This window comes from Pezoporus occidentalis, unplaced genomic scaffold, assembly GCF_034315485.1.
Source record: "Pezoporus occidentalis ecotype Australia unplaced genomic scaffold, CSIRO_AGI_Poc_V1 ctg68, whole genome shotgun sequence".
NCBI lineage: Eukaryota > Metazoa > Chordata > Aves > Psittaciformes > Psittacidae > Pezoporus > Pezoporus occidentalis.
This window is the reverse complement of record NW_026916030.1, coordinates 3,965,008-3,977,630: the sequence shown is the minus strand read 5'-3', so window position 1 is coordinate 3,977,630 and position 12,623 is coordinate 3,965,008. Positions and strand designations below refer to the sequence as shown.

The 12,623-nt window shown below is 39.2% G+C and overlaps 1 long non-coding RNA gene across 1 annotated transcript in view; it reads left to right on the top strand.

Annotated features, from left to right (window-relative positions):
* Positions 1-12,623, top strand: part of LOC134175469 (uncharacterized) — a 29,906-nt gene that overhangs the window by 1,005 nt on the left and 16,278 nt on the right. Inside the window, exon 2 of the long non-coding RNA XR_009969019.1 lies at positions 5,653-5,788. This is a non-coding gene — a long non-coding RNA (uncharacterized LOC134175469). The remainder of the gene's footprint in view (positions 1-5,652; positions 5,789-12,623) is intronic.

Below are 12,623 nucleotides of genomic sequence, written 5' to 3'. Positions count from 1 at the left end.
GTGGAAGTGTGTATGTTCTTTTTTCCTCAGAGGCTGTATCTTGCCCTGGTTGGTGTTCTCTCCTGGGCAAATATCTCAGTGTTATGGATAGCTTAAAAATTCACATGGAAGTTGCAAAATAATTGTAGCAAGAGAGTGAAAGTAGCAAGTAAGAGAAAATGAACGTTTCTCTGTAGGTTTCTCAGTCACAGAAACCCCATGCTTTTAGTGAAGAAATACACAGCAAGAAGCAGAAAGTTGCAGGGTTTTTTTGTGGTTTTTTTTTTATTTGGTGTTGTGTTTTGCAGGCTTAAGTGTTTTGAAATTAAAAGAAATCCCTATAATGAATGTATGGAGTAAAATGATAATAGTTTATGTAAGAACAGTTGTCCTTTAACATCGACTTTTGGAAAGACTTTCACAATTATCTCACATTTTGTATATGAAATCGCTTGCACACCTAAATGCAGATCAAGCCTTAGAACATGTTGGGGTTTTCTTTCTTTATGGGGTCTGAAAACGTCCAGTGAAAATAACCACACTTGAATGGTGCCAGATTGTTCCAATCCAGGTCACTTGATTTAAGCTGCAGCATTTAGTCTGCTGTTTTCATGCTTGTTTTGTTCTGATTTCTGCTGTATTGATTACTGTTAGCTCACAGTAAACTAAAGCTGAATGCAAGTGTGTACAACAAGTTTTGTCTCCCTTCATAGGCTGCAAAGTAAAGACTTTTTTTGCCTAATCCGATCAACCCCAAAGCATTCTTATTACAGTGATAATTCAAAAACAGGATCTTTTCATGGAAGCAAAGTATTGTACTCTATAGCACTGCCATAGTGTAATTTCACCTATTTTTGTTGGACTCCTGTATCCTGATTTTTCCTTTTTAAAGTATTTCAGCATATGATAATATTCATATTTTATGCAGGGGAAAAAAAGGCTTCAAATAACTAATTTTCATTCTTTAAATCATAAGAGCAATTTCTGTTATAATACAGCAGTTAGAATTTGCTATAAATCAAATCCATGCTAATTATATTGGGTGTGATTTAAGGAATCTAATTCCTATTATTAGCATGTTTAATAAAAAACCCTCTGAATTCTTCCTGTGCATGACTATCAGATCCGTTTGCTCTTAAGATTTTCGTTTCAAGTCTAATACACGTTTCAAAATAATTAGTATTTTATTGATCTTCATAGTAAGCTGTATTCGGTTTGAAGCTTCACTCGGGTGATACATTTTAAAACAAGGTGACAAGAGTCTCGTTAGATCAAATGCAGACTAAATGCTCCTAAATGGGACAATCCCCCTAAATCATTAGGGATAGCCAGTGTCAGTCTCTTGCCCTCTCACCTCCCTCCAAACTTGGAGGATAGAAGCTGATTTCAGCATGTAATAGGAAAAATTAATTCAAAAAGCCTATAGAACTGGATATGCAGTTTGACACTAGTCATTCAAGAGCAGGGATTCCTAATGTAAAATTAGGGCAGTAAAGTGGCTTTGTCACAGTTTCTTGTTGTGCTGATGCTCCAAACAAACACACTGCATGGTACAGAGAAAAGGCTTTTAAAAACCCCTTCTTTCCCTTAACTTCTCGTCACTGATCGGCTGTGATTGTGTACTTCTACCTATATGACTCAAATTACACTTCTTTTACTCAAATTTTAAACTCTAATGAGGTGAATTTGATCGAACGTGTTCTTGAAAATGATACAAACAAAATGATACCCGAAGAATGTTAATACTTGACAACGGTTTCTTCCCTTTAAATATTTTTTCTTTTCACCCATCTTTTTAAGATGCGTTCAAATGTAATTTGAATTAAAGCAGATTCTGTGATGAATTGCTTTCATTAGATAATACAGAGTAAACTTCAGCAGGCTATTTTAGCATTTTTATCTCTATCAGTGCTGCAGTTCAGCAGACAAATTAGCATCATATCAGACAATTCTCAAAGCATTCAGTTTCTAAAATCAGCATTCTAAACCAGCTACATTATTTTCATTTTTAGAAATTAAATGTTATCTCATACATTAATTTATTGGGGGAAGCAATAATAGAAACGTTGTTTCAGCCCCACAGATTTTTATGTTATACTTTGATTTTGCACAAGGTATATAAAGTGTCCGTTTTGTCTCTCTGTGTTCAGTCTGAATTTAATATTAATTCCTATTGAATCAATTTCTTCAAAGTCTGTAATAAGCTGATTCTTTAATTTTAATGTGGGTGAGCTTAATTTTTCAGTGGACAAAGAAGCTTATGATAAGTAGTTGTGAAGTTAAATAGAAAACCCAGGGAGCAATATTTATGAAGAAGGGTGGCCAAATGCATTTAAAATGCAGACTATTTAAGACATTGCGAACCAGTAAATCCTTTCTGTTCTCTGGTTAGCTACAGCAGCAGCTGGTGATTTTTCAGTTTACAGGTACAGTATCAGTAGCATAGCATTTATTTTGTGACAAAGGAATATAAGTTGCCTTGGAGATTTTTAATTAACTCTTCTCCTGTAGCTCTGCCTGCTTATCATTTCAGTAGTTATTTAAGCTTCACATCAGATTTTGGATGTTGTTCTTCAGAAATGTCTTCTTAATCTCCCCAAATTAGCATTTCAGCAAAACAATGTTTCCATAATGCACCATTCATTCCACTTTCTTTTAAAGGTACAGTTAGCATTTACAATCATTAATTCAGCCTTGAAAAGTAGAGGAATCCTAAAGAGGGGAACCTGTATGAATTCTGCAGCTAAAACAAATGAGTGTTCTCATTCTGAACAAGAGAAGTCATGGTGATTACTTTCCTACCTTTAATCAGACTAAGATACTTCTTAATCAGTTTTTCTGATTTGTTCTTGTCAATAAATTCAGGTGATTAAATAATTTGTTGAGGAATTGGGATTGCTCAGACTATTTAATGCTGTATTAGCAGATAAATTTACCTTGCAGAATCTTCACTTGCTTATTGCCATTTTGGAGAGGCTAATTCTCTCCACCAAGTGGGTAAAAAGATACATCTTTTTATGTACATAAACATAAACAAGAATAAAGCTGGAAGAGACAGAAAGCACTGCTTATGACAGTCACATACCCAGATGTAAAAATCTTTTCTCTATACTGTTCTTTTTAAAAGTATGAAATTTACTATCATCAGAGCTGTTAATGTCATTCAACTAGCAGCTGGGCTTTAGGGTTTTTTTCAGCTGAATTATAAATGTCATAAATGCTTCCAAGAATATAGAATCGGAAGCCTTTTCTACCCTGCAAATGGAGGGATGAGTTTAAGCAAATATGATTTACAGATACAGGGTTAATGCCATAAGCTAGAGGGAGCTCCACCACAACGAAATACAAAGGTTCAGCTTCATTTATCAATGTGCTCTCCTGGCTTTGTCTGCTTCTGAACATAAAAGACCCAGTTTTATTGCAGATATTATCTACACCATTCTGTGATATGAATGTTATTGTTTAAACTGTTGCTGAGACATAAAACAGCTGAAACCCTCTACCAGCACCATATTTATGCCAAACCTTTTGATAAATACACAGTTCTTTTTGTTCACCATCACTGTCTTTGTCTTCATCTTAATACTCAGCCATCTTTAATGAAAATGCATCCTCTATAAATCCAGGGCACAGATATGCTTCAGGAACTGATCTTGTACCCTTAATTGTGCAAGTTAATGTCCATCAGTGGTGCAAAAATTCTGGGCAAGCCCCAAGCTCAGTGTCTGCAGATCCTAATACCCTCCTGTTTCCATTATTTCACAGTGCTCTTTCCAAAGTAGTTTACACCACAAATTCACACTACTGACAACCTCTTTTATTCCAAAAGCCTGGACTTTTAAGGAATAATCAGCAAAATGAGGTTAGAGTGGCCTGCTTTTAAATGAATTGTGGCTATAATATTAATAACCTGTTTTCTACTATTGAGCATCTTGGAGACAAAGTAATCCATTAATAGTCCCACTAATTTTCTAGTAAGCTTGTTACCTGTTCCATAGTATTGGCTGAAGGACAGTATTTGTTCATTATTAATTTTAGACACAATTTCAGTGGAAGTATTTTATTTTCATCTCTGCCTCACCTCTGCACTGAAATTTCCTAGCCTACGTCTGAGGTCCTTCCTTCTTCCTGGTCCTTGATCTAAGCAGATGGTATTGCTCTAGTCATAGAGATAATAAGAAAGCACCTAATATCTTCTCATTGATTTTTGTTAATGAAATACCACTTCACAGAGAAAGCAACAGCTGAAACCATCAAGGCTGGGCTGTGGCTGTGTGAATGAACTTCATTTTTGTCTGTATTGGGTGTGTAACTCATAGTGAATCATTTATTAAATGAATTTGGCGCCTTTCCTGTTTGTGGAATACCCACAAGCAAATTATGACCTTATTTCACTTTTTTGGAAACCATATTATTGTTTTCTTGTGTGAATTTTAAAAACTTTCAGATGTAATTGACTGACTCTCTCCTCCCTCTCCATTAGCACAATGAAATGTGTTTGTTGGGCACAGTGTTCTTCCATTGGAAAATAGGAATAAGCTCTCCAAACAACATTGCTGCAGATGTTTTCTTGGTATAAATTTAAAATTGCCTCATCAAAACCCTTGTGTTTATCTAGCTGCTAGTTAGCTCCTTGTAGCTGTAACCAAGTAACTGCAACCTTAAAACAACATGTAGGTGTTAATCTTAAATGTGATTTGTTTTCTACGTTTAATGTTTCTTGTCCAACTTCTGAAGAATGCCCAAATGTGAAAAGCAGGATACCTTTGTCTCCTATATCTTATGGGAGATGTGGACTGATTTCTGCTCTTTTTAGAAGTTGTGGCAAGTTTACTGAGTTGTCCCTTACCCATAGCTATACAACTTTGCAGTATTTTTTATGCCTGTGTGCTTTTAAAAATCAATGTAAGAAGAAAATGTGGCAAAAGCTAAAGTGAGCATACGAAGCCTGAGATACGAAAGCTCTTTAAGACGCTGACAAAAAATGGAGACTTCTCCAAAATGGTTAAAAAAAGAACATTAAATGAAAATTCACTTTGGATTGAGCCTTTCATGGTGGAGGTACCACCTCTACACGAGCCGTTTGTAGAGTGGAAATTCAAGTGTTGTGCTGCACTGGTGCATTTTCCAGTTTCCTGCAGTGGCTGTGGTTGCAACATCAACCCAGTCATTTACGACTGCAGAAAGAAAAGTAACCTCCATTAAGCATGGGAAGAGTGCTCCCCAGCACTGAGGATGTGTGTTTTGTGAGGATCCTCAGTAAGCCTAGTTGTCTCACATGAATGGATCAAAATCTTTTAGAAAGCCTATAATTTAGGAAGTTTATTCGGAGAACTCTAATGACACTATTGTCATCACCATCAGATGCTGTCCCTCTGCTATTACTGAGGATTACCCTGCATAATGAAATTACAGTTCTGCTTTGCAGTGTTTTCAGGAAAGAGGCATTTGAGGCCAGATCAGTAAGTTATATATAGCAGATCCAATTTGTGTTACAGGTTTACAGTATTGGTAGAGAAAAGAAATAATGACCTACCATGACTTGTCAGGAGTATCAGCTCAGGAACTGAGGCACAAATACAATGCAGTATTAGAATTAGAGGCTTTTCTGTCTCTTTATAGGTTTTTAAACTTTATTGATAGAAGTCTCTTCTTTTTTCTTTTTTTTCCCAGGGGAATTTCCTTCTGCATTGCCACCAAGTCAGTCACCTGGAAGCAAAAAGGCACTCGTGTTCTACCTTGTTACCACCCTGGCCATACCCCTGAATATCTGCAGTACGGCACCAGTTTTGCTGAGGAGATGGCAGTGGTGAGTAAACTCCTAGAAATTTCCTTATGTCCTGCTTCTTACATGACACTTAAAGGAGAGGTGCATGCTTCATTGGCAGTTCTTGGGTAACCTGTTGTCTTATCTTCACTGCCACACCCGGTTACTTTGATAAGCAAAGTAATACCCTTTACCATGTTAGGGAAGTTTAGATGAACCATCATTTCAGATGGGCTCCTGTATGTGAAAGTAACTGAGATTCTAATAGTTACAGATTTGATATACTGATATGAAGACCCTTTCATTTCTAATTGAAAACACAAACTGCATAAAATGTTGTTTTGGTTGGGCATCTTGTTCTAATCTGAACTGATAAGAGTATTCAGACTTAAGTAGCTTAGGCTGCTATCAAAACTGATCAAATGGATTTGCCAATCTAACCGACATCTATTCATACTGAAGCTCCCTGAATTCACCTGATGCTTCCTTCAGAAAACATTGTTGCCTGCAATTAGCACTGTAGATTTTGTGATGCTGAATTTCCCCTTGCTTCTTTGTATCTTTTGAGCTTTAAATATTTGCTAAATACTGGAAAAAACCCTGAGCACTGGGGGTGGGGGGAAATTCCTTTACAGAAAACAGTTGTTTTGGTACCTGGCATGGATAACATTGCTGTCCTTGTCCATTTCTCATTAATAACCTGTAAAGGGCAAAGACTAAGCCAGGTCCTGATCTATTGGAGAGTTGGTCTTTCTCTTAACTTTAAATTCATTAACAAAAGGCACAGTTCAGCAGGGTGTAATCTAAACCTTAAAACAATAGGAGAGAACAGTAATGCCTTTCCTTGTCTTTGGATCCCCATTGGTAGTCTCAGCAGAGAAAACATTATGTTTGACCTCACTTGCAGCACTGTCAGATCAGAATAGCAGGGCTGAGCTTGATTCAGACCTCTGCTGACACTGTTGATTATGCTTTGGAATGACAATGATTTTAAATTAGATCTGACTTGGATGCCAAGGAACAGACAAAAGGCTAAACCAGTTTCTGTAGCTGTCAGAATATAAGGTGAGCTTAGACTGCCCTTTTCCGGTCTCTTACTCTCCCTACCAGCTCAGGGGAAATAAGTAACCCCTAGTCTGGCAAAGCCCTCACAAACCCTTAGCCTTTCACCCTGGAGGTAACAAGAACCTCACAAGGCATCTCAGGGTGATGCTTCAGCCCAGGACAGTGACTGCTTTGCTAGAAGAGGGTGGTAATTTTGGCTGCTGAAGAGCTTTGGGATAACCCCTTACTCGGGTGAAGCCCAGAAGGTTTCTTGACTGGAGTTCAAGCCAATGAAAAACATTAAATGCCTGCTTAATGTGCTGTGTGTTAGGAGGAGGTGAAAAGGATATAAGGCTCATGGCATTAGCTCCTGAATTTTTTGGTGATCCTGAGTACAATTACTAGGCAGTAACATGCAGTTCTTCTGGATTTATACTGCATTTGCTATCAATTGCAAAGTAGATATGATGCTAAATGAATATGTAGATATGATGCATAATAAAGTGATATCCTGTTTTGGAAGCCTTTCCCAGTGGAACTTGAACAGCTAGGAAAAAAAACATATGCAAGTCAGTTCTTTTGCTCTTGAGTAAGAAGGAATAAAACCCTACGATGTGCTTTCATTTGGGAGCAGCCCTGCTTTCTTTTACCTGTCAGTACCATGGAAGGTGTAAAGTCTCTGTTGTGATACCCTCACTGCATGCTATTTTTCTGTGATGTGATGTAACAGCTCCTGTCCCAGGAAAGCATAGAAACATCTGTGTATGGCTGATGTTGAGCCAAAGACAGGGAACTCTCCCTGTCTCCATAATTGTAGTGCAGTTGTGTGTTGGTTTGATTTCTACCTTTGTTTTCAGTCACCTGGGAAAAAAGTGGTGTGTCAATGTTCCAAGTATGTGAAAAGCTTGCTACTCAGTGGGGAAGTAAAGGTCAGCATATTCCCAAACATCAGCTGTTCAGTGAAAAGATAGACTTCTTTTACAGGGAAGGTCAGATCTTGCCTACCTTATTCGTTACTGATTCTGAGTGGGAGTCTTGGCTTAGTAAAGAGCACAGGGTCAGGGTCTGCTCACAGATGGGACCTTCTGAATGCTGAGTGGTACAGTTCTGATAATGGGGGAAGGTGCTGAAAGTTTTAGCAGTGATGTTAGTGACTGCAGGGCCAGTCTTTACAGTTGCCTGCATATGGGTCAGATCTTCACCTTAGGGGGCATTAATGGAAAGACTATTATCTGCTTCAGTGGGCTCTGGAGCAGGCTCTGGATGAGTGGCAGATCCTTCTCAATAAGTATGCAAGAAATGTTTATCCTTCTGAGAACTCTGACTACAGAAGTGGTGTTAATTTGCAGGTCGGGACATTTGTTTCCAGCAAAATGCCTGAACTTGTTTCTTCAAGGACTCTAATTTCTGTAACACAAAGGCAAAATACTTAATTTGTAAGCATCCTTAAGGATCTCACAAGAAAACAGGCTTCTTAAAGTATTTTTTCCTCTCTCAACTTGAAATAAACTTTCCAGAGTAGGTGTTCTAAGAAAAATATTTTGGGGGTAACAAGTAACAAAATAAAACTGATGTTTTCCCAACAAGTCAGGGCTGCCCACAGAAATGTTTACTAACATCTGACTTGAGACTTTGTGGTTGTTCTTCTGTATCATCTTAAACATGTAGTAGAAAGGACTATTTCTCAGTTCTGTGCCTTTTGATAATCACCAAAGCCTTTTATCTGAGGAATTCTCTCTTGAAAATGTTTTTTTGTTTTATTTATTATTTAATAGTAAATATTTCAATATTAAGTTATTACTGGTTTTATAAACAAATGTGCAAGAAGCAAATCTTAGAATATGTTACCAAAGCCCAGGAGCTAGCCATCGTTTTGGTGTCACAGTAATGAATGGCTGGAGGAAGCAATGCAGCCTGAAAGGCTTTCTAAAAGGTAATTTTAGAGGTACCTGTTTGACAACCTTCAGTTTGTTTTCTGAGTTTGTTGAAAAGTCCTGCTCAAAGCCTTTGTGAACTGCCTTAAAACAGTATTAGAAGCTTTTAAACTGTGTTTGTTTCTTTGGCATATATGATACTGCCTTTGCCTTCTGATACAACCACTTGGGATGCAGCCTCATAATGCAGGTTTCCTGTCATACTGGCACCTCGCAGGTTGCCATAGTGACAGACATAAGAAACATTACTTCAGAAATGTTGCTTTATTACAGTTAAAGTGCATTTTGAACAGGGATCAGATTTCAAGTTACTCCCTGTGTTTTATGTAGGAATAAGCAGAATTACTGGCTTCTACTAATAAGAATTAGTTTGAACCTGCACATCCCCCAACATACGTTCAAAAGTATGTTGCAATGTTCTGTATGTGCTTTCCACCACTTTTAAGTAAAATAGGCCAGTATTCCGCTCTTTCTCTCTCTTAGCACATGCACAAATGCACTTTGCTGCTTTGGTACTTTCAAAACTGCCTCTGCTTTCCAACAGTCTGAGAAGTGCTAAGTCATTGCTGCCTTTGACGTGCTGTATCTTTTATTTATAAAGAGCATCTTCAGACTCCATCGATTTTGTTCACATTAATGTAGAAAAGACACAGAGGGGGACATCTAGGGAGATTTCTGAAGTATTCCTGGCTATGTTGTGTTCCAGCAAATTAATCAAATAACAAGCATTTTGTAGGCAGCAGAGCTGCCTAGCAGCCCTGTGCTGAGCAATCTCTCAGATCTAAGATGGGCTTCCCCATGTGAACACGAAGCCCATGGAGATTCAAGCTGAAAAGCTCATCAGCCATCCTCTCCCCCCGCAGTGCTGCTCCATCACACAGCTGGGGCAGCCCTGGGGCTATCAGCATCCCACCTCTCCACTGATTAAACCTATCCCCACCATTTTGCCTAATAAATAAGATGAAAGGGTGCTCTGGCGAGGGGGAGGAGCTGGGGCACAGCTTAGAAACAGGTGAATTGAAGGTTTGCGGCAGGAATGTTCAGCCCCCGGAGAGCTCTCTGCCATGGGCTCCTCTTCCCCACAAGGCAGATGGCTGAGGTGTACCAGCAACATTACCTGCCAGCTAGTGAACAGCACTCTGCTCTAAAGCACCACTGAAAGGCCTGAAGTACTTCCTTTTAGGTATTTGGAAGTGTTCATTTAAGTGGATGTACAGTGCTGTACAGGACCGGGCTCTCTTCATCCATCTGAGAAGCAGTTGCATTGCAGTGCACCTTGTGCAGGCACGCATGAGTGCAGAGAAATGTTAAATCTACACCTTCTTGAAAGTTGCACCTCTCCATTCCCTCTTAAACAGTGCCTTTCTGTACGCAAGTGGTAAGCAGTCAAACCAGTTTGAAAGTACAACTCATGCCTCATGACCATTGCTGACTGTGCATTTAAAAACTTACACCACAAAAAACGCCCATGTTACTCCCATGTCTGATAGTTGTCCTGTCCAGAAATTCCTTCATAGCACAGCTGGCAATTGTTAGTACCATTGTGATGAGCGAATTGACTTCCTAACGTAAGAGGAATACAGGGCAGAAAGATCCTACTACTTTTTGAAAAAAAGCTTTGTTCTTTTGACATCTTTTACTTTCTGTTTCTAAAACTCATAGGCAGAAATTATTTCTGTGTAGACAGCAAAGGCTAAAAGCCATATTCAGATCATATGCCCTTGTGCATCTAGTTACAATTATGCTGATAGCTCATACTAACAGTATAGTCACAAAGTAAAATGTTGATTTCGAGCCTATCCAGCACACTCCTTCCAAAACATACTGTCCAAGTCAGATTCCTTCATAAGAGAATAGCCTTACTGTTCTAACAGCTCCTTCCTTCCCGACTGCTGTGACCCCTTGTTCCCTGGGTTGGGAACTCTAATGAGTTACTCTAGAATTCCCCCAGTGCACCCCATGCCGTGAATGTTAATGGTGTTCCTATTACAGAGATTAGACTTCTTATTTTACTTCTTGCTCATTCCTCATCTTTCTACTTAAGCAGACATGACCCTATTTCCATTTACTTAACACAGGTCTTCAATTACCGAGACAAGCAACAAGCATTAGCATTGGATGAATTCTTGTCTTGCATAATTTTGTTTTCCTGCCCATCAGTTAGTAACTGGGCAAAGAGGTAGATTAAAGTGTAATGCTCCAGGTGTGCTGTGACACTAGAGAACAGTAAAAAGTAACAGAGGGGAAAACATCCCTATTTTCTCATCTCAAAAATGTTAAACCTCTCTTCAATTGAAACTTTACTATTAAAAATAAGAGCAGAAACGTGGCATGGAGAGCTGGAGACCACAGCTTCAGTTTGCACAGGCATAGTGGTCATAGTGGGATGTGTCCATAGCTGTGACTGTAGGGAACATCAGTGGTTCCTCTGAAGGGTGGTCCTTGATTTGAACCTTTTTATAAAGAAGGTGGACCCAGAGGCAAAGGGAATAATTTACTGCAGCTCGCAACAAAGCCTGAAGAAAACCTGTATCAGGAGGAGTTACAGCATCAGCTTGCCACAAAGAGCAAAGGGTTTGGCACTAGGAGGGATGAGGCGGTGCCCTGGCTTTTCTCAGGTGTAGGAAGTGGGCCCGAAAGGAAGCAGAATGGGACAGACTTTATCTGATGGTATTCTCTATACCCTCATGCAAACATTGTCTTTTCTTCCCTTATATCCCTGCATGAAACCACACACTTGTGGTTTGCTGTGTAATTAGTTTTGGTGCCGAGAGAAGACAAGAGAACTTCTTGTTAGATGGATTAAAGGGATCTGTGCTCTCCACCGTTTGAGTGACAAGAACCGTGTCAGACCAGTCTGCTGTCAAGTGAAAAAAAAGTGACAGCGCAGTCTGAGCAAGACAAGTTCTCCCACTCTGTGAGTGGCAAGAGGCAGGCATAAACTAGCCCTGTCAAAGAGCAGCCACAGGTGACTGGGTCAAAACAACTGGGGCAGAGCAGATAGAAGTCAGTTCTGAAAGCAAACAGCATGATTCCTGCTTGGCTTAGTTAGAGCTCTCCTGCTGGGACTTGTGTCTTCCTACCAGGAGAATCAGACAATGCTTTCGGGTCAAAAAGAAGGAAGGGGAGGAGGTTGGCACCAGTTTTGGACAAATATTTTCTAGGTTGCAGCCACCAGTTTAGAGCAGTGTTTACATGTAATAACAGTAATTCTTGTGTAGTAAAAGAGCATGGAAGGTAAAACATTCCGAGAAACACAGAGTTCCCTTTGCTTGTGGTGCAGCACCAGTGTATCTGAAATCCACCCTCCAAGCCCATGAACACCTGAAGCCAGAATAAAAGGTGGGAATAAGTGAGAGATCCACTTTTACTTTTCAGTTCCTAAGAGTTCTGCTAAAAACAAATGTTTCTTAATCATGCTTATTGCATTAAGGGCATTGTCCAGAATAGTTAGTTCCCAGCTTCACGGACCAGCAGCATGCCAGGAGTATCACAGTTATTCAATATCCATATCCTTCAGGTGCTGCAGAAATAAGCTGATGAGGAATGAATGCTCCAGATTTAGATTAATAGAATTAATTCTGTGCTGAAAAAAACTTCCTCTTCTATGGAATTCTACCGTAGTTCTGAAATCCACAAACAAATCTGCCTTTTCTATCTCTAACCTGTATAAACGTATACACAGCTTAATGCAAATTTTACCAAGCATGAAAATCAGTTCATTGCAATTACATGGTAAAGAACAGCTATGAAACAATGGTGTTTAACAGTTTCGTTCCAAAAGGCTGGAAAAGGGACACAGAAGCTCTTGCTAGTGCAAAGCATGTGCCCACCTGAGAGCCTTCCCATTTACCTTACAAAGCACTAACACAGCACCTTTCCCACAGCCTGAGGAGTGT